The sequence below is a fragment of the Salvia hispanica genome, chromosome 5 (genome assembly GCF_023119035.1).
Source record: "Salvia hispanica cultivar TCC Black 2014 chromosome 5, UniMelb_Shisp_WGS_1.0, whole genome shotgun sequence".
Taxonomy (NCBI): domain Eukaryota; kingdom Viridiplantae; phylum Streptophyta; class Magnoliopsida; order Lamiales; family Lamiaceae; genus Salvia; species Salvia hispanica.
Window position 1 is genome coordinate 31,294,586 of NC_062969.1, and position 7,520 is coordinate 31,302,105.

A 7,520-nucleotide genomic window follows, 5' to 3' on the forward strand; every position below is an offset into this window, starting at 1 on the left:
CGTCAGTTGTTTTCTCAGGTCTAGGTAATTTAGGGAATAGTTTCTTAGATCTAGTTATTGTCCCGCTCTTCCAGTTAAATGCATTTTTCCTGTTTTGTCTAGATCTAGTTGTTCGCGTAGCAGATTTCAACTCCAAATCTAGTTCAATTTCCTCAACCCAAATTGCGTGGCAGCCAACCCAAAAATATTCCCCAATCCTTGAACATGTTTAATTGCGCATTCATCTCTGTGGGAGCGATCCCTACTTCCCTGTGCTAATTTTTAGTATACGTGGTTGAGGGTTTTGAAGAGGTATTGTGTGTCCGACGACCGAGATCTTCCAACGACCCGTGAGTTCCTAGACCCTGTGATTTAGTGGATTCGCTGGACCTAGGAAGCTTGATATTCCTTACTGAGCACACAATCTAAACCCAGCAGCTTCAAATGGCGCCGTTGCCGGGGATGGATGGCGTTAATTGTTTATGCGTTTGAGGATTTGGTGTAAATAGTTTAATTTCTGTTATTTTGTTTTTCTTGACAGTTTATGAACACGGGCTCCCATTCTGGAAGTTGGACTAGTCCATCTGGGTCAGGAAACGCCCGATACAAGTGGCAAGTCAAGGAGTCTACGTCCACCGTCACTACCAAATCAGGGTTAAGGACAGTAGACCCGTTTCCGTTCGAATCAGAAAGTGAGAAGGAGCGGAACTCGTCAGGAGAAAAGGACCCGAAGTCGTCCACAGAAACAGAGCATTCCGAGACTGAGGAGGAGGAAGACCAAAATATGGCACATTTAGTGGATCCCGATCCGGAGATAGGTTCACTCATCGCGCATCTAGACGGTGAGCCCGCCCATGCCATAGTCTCAAACCCGCGCCGGAGGTCTATCGATATCAAGACAAATGTGCTCAGAGTTTTGCCCATATTCTCTGGACGAAGGAACGAATGTCCTTACGAATTCCTAAACGAGTTCGAGTAAGCTGTGCAGCATTCAAAAGCGACCCAATGAGGCGACTGAGGAGGACTACCGTTTGCGTGCAGTCCCGTTTGCCCTTAAAGGGGAGGCTAATACTTGGCTGCTGAGGCTCCCACCAGACTCGATCAACACATGGAAGGACTTCAAGCTAGAGTTCTTGGATTATTTTTTCCCGTCCAACAAGACGAATGCCTTGAAGAAGGAGATCCAGGAGTGCAAGCAAGAATATGATGAGTCTTTGAGCTCTTAATGGTCCCGGTTCAAGGGACTGTTGGATTCTTGTCTGAACCATAGGATGATTGAAGCAGAGACTTACTATCTGTTTTACGAAGGTGCAAACCCTGAATCAAAAGACTTGATGAATTCCTCGAGCGGGGGAAATTTTACCAAGAATAAAGCAAATGAAGCCAGAGAAACTTTGGGAAGATTGATCGAGGCGAAGAAGGCCTATGATAACCCGCGGAGCATTTTGAGAAGGAGATCGGCCAATGCAGTAACAGAACAAGATGACAAGAAGGTGGAGGACAGAATAGATAAATGGGAGAAAGCACTGTTGAATGCAATTGAGAAGTACAACCCTCATGCTCCGTCAGAAAATGAGAAACCCCCTGGTCCAGAGGAAAGGCAACTGCAACCTTATTACGGTCAACCTTGTGAAAGGGAATGCCAAGCCCAGACAAATTCAATGGGAAGCTGGAATCCGGATGGAAGTTGGAACCAATGAAGGAAAAAGGAGGCCCCATGGAGGACTCATCCCAATTTTAGATGGACTGACAATGATCAAAGTCAGTCGCCCCCACTGCAGCTCACAAATTATGCACACCCTCCAGAGAGGCAGTCCAACTGGTCAGGGAGAAATCAAGAGGGGCAACTGCAACTGGAATACAAGAATCAGGACCATACTAATTGGGGAAGCAGGAATCAGAACAATCCAGGGAGCTCCTATGTGCCACCTCACTAGAGGAATAACCAAGGGAACTATCAGAGTTCCCAACCAAATAACCAAGGGAACTATCAGAGTTCCCAACCAAATCACCAAGGGAATCAAGGGTCTAGCAACCAGTACAATAACCACCAAGGAAATCAGGGGAACTATCGGCAAACCCAAGGACAGAACCACGGTCAAGGATCAAATTCTAATCAATTCAACTCCAGGCCACAAAGGAGTTTGGATGACATGGTCCACAACCTAGTGAATTCACAGCAATTCATGCAGAATAACTTGCATTCCAACAACGACGTGGTGCACAAATTGCAAGACGCTCAATCGGAATAGAAAGCAGCCATGGACATGATGGCAAAACAGCTGTCCCAGATCGCGGTTTCTTTGAATGAGATGCGGGGAAATGAAGGAAAACTTCCTGCCACGGTCAAGCCACCCGACCGAGCAAACATTAGTCATATCACCTTGAGATCCGGGAGGGGCTATGAAGGACCGACATTAGAGATCGACGAAGAAGTACCCGCACATGCAAGTAAAGGGAAGGAGAGTCAGGTGTTTCAAGGAGATAGCCCTAGACCCAGAGACGTTCCTGTTCAGGATGACCTCCAGAAAAGAGATTTAGGGGGATCTTTACCTCGAGCAGCTGATCCATTTTTCCTAGATCCAGAGCCTGAGTTAGTAAGGAAGGAAGGAAGTAGGGAAGCTGGCGAAACCCCGGCTGGGAGTTCCACAAATGCGGTGAAGCGAGAAAAGCCGTTTCCATACCGAGGGGAAGCAAAGAAAAAGAAGGATAATACAGAGGACCTCATGGAGATTTTTAGCAAGCTAGAAATCAACCTGCCCTTTCTTGAAAGCCCTGAAGATGCCTGCCTTTAGCAAGTTCATCAAGGAATTCATAGCAGGGAAGACCAAGCCAGACGGGAAAATTGTGATCGGGGAGAACGTGTTTGCTGTGATACAAAAGAGAAGGATGCCCTCTAAATGCACAGACCCAGGTATGTTCACATTACCCATTTCTCTAGGAGATATCAGAGTCGAGCATGCTATGTGTGATCTAGGGACGTCTACAAATGTTTTACCGCTTTCGATCTACAAGAAACTGACAGGGGTTAGGATGGTCGCCACCAAGGTGGTAATCCAGTTAGCAGATAGAACTTGCATCTGTCCCGAAGGTGTGTTAGAAAATGTCATAGTCAAGGTGCATGATTTTCTATATCCTGCTGATTTCTATGTTATCAAAATGAATGATAATGAGTCTGCTGAGTCGAGTGGCGTGCTTTTAGGGAGACCATTCTTGCGCACTGCTAAGACCATTATCGATGTCTTCGATGGACAATTTGCTTGGATTATAATGGGGAAAAATATACATTTACCATAAATGAGGGAATGAAAAATCCATTGGATGTTGAGAATTTGTATGCTATAGATGTTATTAACCCCTTGGTCCAAGAATATCTTGAGACAGAATTGATACAGGAACAAATAGACAACTCGGAGTTGAGCCACTTAATCGACCGAGAAGTTGTAGGGTGGTGTGCAGCAATGAACACAACGGAATTGACAGATGAGGAACTAACAGAGGCCATCATGGAGTTTTGCAGAAATCCCGAGTCAGCTAGATCTAGGGGATCAACCCATGTGGCTAGTCTGGAGAATTCTCCTGGGTCTGGGAAGGAAACATTACCTGATATTGCAGAAAAAAATCCCTTGCCCCAGGAGACGAATGACACGAGGAAGGAACTGAAGACACTTCCACCAGGCCTCAAGTATGCTTACTTGGAAGAGAATGATACATTCCCAGTCCTGTCCATATGGTGCCCAATAAGTCTGGAATACAGGTTGTCAAGAATGACAAGATCGAGTTGGTGCCCACTAGGCTGGTGACGGGGTGGAGGATGTGCATCGACTACAGGAAGCTGAATGAGGCGATGAAGAAGGATCACTTCCCCTACATTCCATTGATCAGATGTTAGAAAGATTGGCTGGCAAACAGTATTTTTGTTTCCTTGATGGATACAGTGGCTATTTCCAGATCTACGTTAACCCGGAGGACCAAGGGAAAACCACGTTCACGTGCCCTTTTGGTACGTATGCATACCAAAGAATGCCGTTTGGATTGTGTAACGCACCAGGAACGTTCCAGCGGTGTATGATGAGTATTTTTTCGGATTTGCTTGAAGTATGCATTGAGATATTCATGGATGATTTTACCGTATACGGGAATTCGTTCGACACTTGTTTGACCAGCCTTGACCTAGTGTTAAAAAGATGCCAAGAGAAGCACCTAGTTTTGAATTTCGAAAAATGCCACTTCATGGTGACTGAAGGTATTGTCCTAGTTCACGTGATTTCTGAAAGAGGAATACAGGTGGACAAGGCAAAGGTAGATGTGATATCAAAGTTACCTTACCCCACGAACCAAAAAGAAGTTAGAGGCTTCTTGGGTCACGCGGGATTTTATAGGAGGTTTATCAAGGATTTCGCAAAAATCGCGCAACCACTCACTCATTTGTTGCACAACGATGTGGAATTCGTCTTTGACGAAGGATGCAAGAAGGCATTTCAGTTGCTCCAGGACAGACTCATGTCAGCACCAATAATCAGGGCGCCACACTGGAATCACCCCTTTGAGATAATGTGTGACGCGAGTGATTTCGCTGTGGGAGCTGTCCTAGAGCAGAAGATGGACGGAAGAAGTTATGAGATCTTCTATGCATCCAAGACACTAAATCAAGCTCAGAAGAACTATGATACCACGGAGAAGGAAATGTTGGTTGTCGTTTACTCATTCGAAAAATTCCGACCTTATCTTCTTGGGTCGAGGGTTATAGTCTTCACAGATCACGCAGCAATAAAGTACTTACTGGCTAAGAAAGAGTCTAGCCGAGGTTAAACCGTTGGGTGTTGCTTTTGCAGGAGTTTGATTGGGAAGTGAGAGACAAAAAAGGAACGGAGAATAGAGTAGCCGATCACTTGAGCAGAATTCATCAAGGGGAAACAGAAGAGGCCATACCCGATGCTTTTCCTGAAGAGCATTTGTATTATCTAGGGGAATTCCCTAGACAGATCAGTTGGGAGGCAGTTTTGGCATTAACCGGTGTAGGAGAATCCGACAAAGGGAAGCGAACGCTTAACGCAGAACCATGGTTTGCTGACTTAGCGAACTACTTAGTCACGGGAGAGGTGCCAAGCTCAGACGAAATTTCCCGAGCCCAGAAGATGAAAATTAAAAGTGAAGCCAAATATTACTTTTGGGATGATCCTTACTTATGGAAGATGTGTTCGGATCGAGTGATTAGACGCTGCATTCCCGAATGGGAACAAAGAGATGTGTTGAATCATTGCCACACTTTGGCATGTGGAGGTCACTTTGGACCAAGGAAGACAGCAAGGAAAGTATTGGATAGTGGGTTCTACTGGCCGACACTTAATAAAGATGCTTTTTAGTTTTGTCAGTGTTGCGAGAGATGCCAACAGACAGGGAGAATTTCAAGGAGGGACGAGATGCCCCAAGTCCCGGTGATTGTCTGTGAAATCTTCGACGTGTGGGGTTTGGACTTCATGGGACCGTTTCCATCATCCTGTGGAAACACATATATATTGGTTGCAGTATACTATGTGTCTAAATGGATAGAAGCTAAGGCCACCACGACATGAGAATCGAAGGAGGTGGCAAAATTTCTGAAGGCCAATATCTTCAACAGATACGGAGTTCCTCAAGACATCGTCTCAGACCAAGGAACACATTTCTGTAATCGCACCATCTAGGCGCTGATGAAGAAATATGGTGTTCACCATAGGGTATCTACCCCGTACCACCCTCAGTCTAACGGCCAAGCAGAAATTTCTAATCGCGAGATCAAGGCAATATTGGAGAAGACAGTTAATCCGTCAAGGAAAGACTGGAGTAAGAGGCTCGGTGATGCATTATGGTCCTACAGAACTACTTTCAAGACTCCTATCGGAATGTCGCCTTATAGGCTGGTGTTTGGCAAAATGTGTCACTTGCCCGTGGGTATAGAGCACAAGGCGTACTGGGCAGTCAAGGAGATGAGTTTGAAGCCTTCGGCTTGTGAAGAATAAAGGAAGTTGTAGTTACAAGAACTGGAGGAACTAAGGCTGGAGTCTTATGAGTCTGCTATGTGGTATAAGGAAAGGACAAAGTTATGGCATGACAAGAATCTCCGGGTCAAGGAACTCCATGTGGGACAGAAGGTGCTCCTTTTCCAATCCCGGCTCAAGCTGATGCCAGGGAAGTTGAAGTCTAAGTGGATCGGTCCATATACCATTGTCGGCCTCCGCGCAAATGGAGCAATAGAGATCCAGGGAAGTGCTTCTAACTCTGTCCCTTTTCTTGTTAATGGTCACAGAGTGAAAGTCTATAGGGATAATTTTGAGTTGTGTGTAGTGGAGGAAGTGCCACTACGCGCACTCCCTATTATCACCTAGTCAGACAAGGAGGTATTCTCGATGAATTCCTGGGTCAGGTAAATTGGTTGACATTTTAAATATATACAATGAACCAGGGGATCTCGGGAATACTCAAAAGGAGTGTGTAAATAATTTAATTGCGTTCTAAATATAGGAAAATCCAAAAAAATGTATATAAAATTTAATTCTTCCAAAAATATTTTCGAAGCACCAGACTCCGTGGAAAAACCGTTGTCTTATATTATATCCTTGACCTAGGAGTTTGGCGTCTTCAATTTCTTTTAAGTATAAAGTCATGGTCAGGGAAATCAGCTGGGGAAGGAGAGTCTAGAGAAGGGAGTTAGGGATGGACGGAGATAAATTGAATTTAGAATCGGCCGATATTTATGGGAGGTGTACGGTTGCTTACATCACGCCTGCAACCGCACCATCTTTTCACCAAAAAAGGCTAACCTGCAGTTTCTCTCTCCAATAATCCTAATCGACGAACAGCAATTTCTCTCCCTTCTCTCTACTTTGTTTCTCTCTCAAGAAACACAAACCCTAACCAATTTCGACCAAGTTTTCCTTTTGATTTCAGATTTACAGTGACGGATCCAACTCAGGCCACCAGAAGTTCGCAGCCGGAGGTGTACGACGCAGTTCTACTGGCAGAACTGACGCAAAAATTGGGAAGCGTCGAGAAGGCGAAAGAAGCTTACGCTCCATTCTCCGCCAGCCTGATGACATCCGCGGCGGCCATACCACCACCGACGATCCCAGCGGATTCGACGGCACAACCCGCAGTTCTCCACGAAGAGAGACCTCAAGTTTTAACCAGGGTATCGGACTCTGGTTTTCAACAGACAGAAACCGCTCCAAGCACAAGTGCACTGGAGGCGGACAAGGAAGAGGCGAAAAGTGAACTGGCGGCGGATGGTGAGCGAAATGACGGTGAAACGGAGATGGAGGCAGAGAGACAAGGCAGTGAAAACCCTAACTCTGAGGGTGAGAAAAAGGGGGAAACCCCTGTTCAAGGAGAAGTTGCTGAGGGGGGAACCCCTGTTTTGGTAGAGTTTGCTGAGGGGGAAACCCCTATTTTAGAGTTGATGGCTGAGGGGGAAACCCCTATGGAGACGGGGGATGAAACCCCAAAGGATTTTAGGGGAGCGACCCCTAAACCCATGGTGGAGGGGGCGACCCCGAGTGATG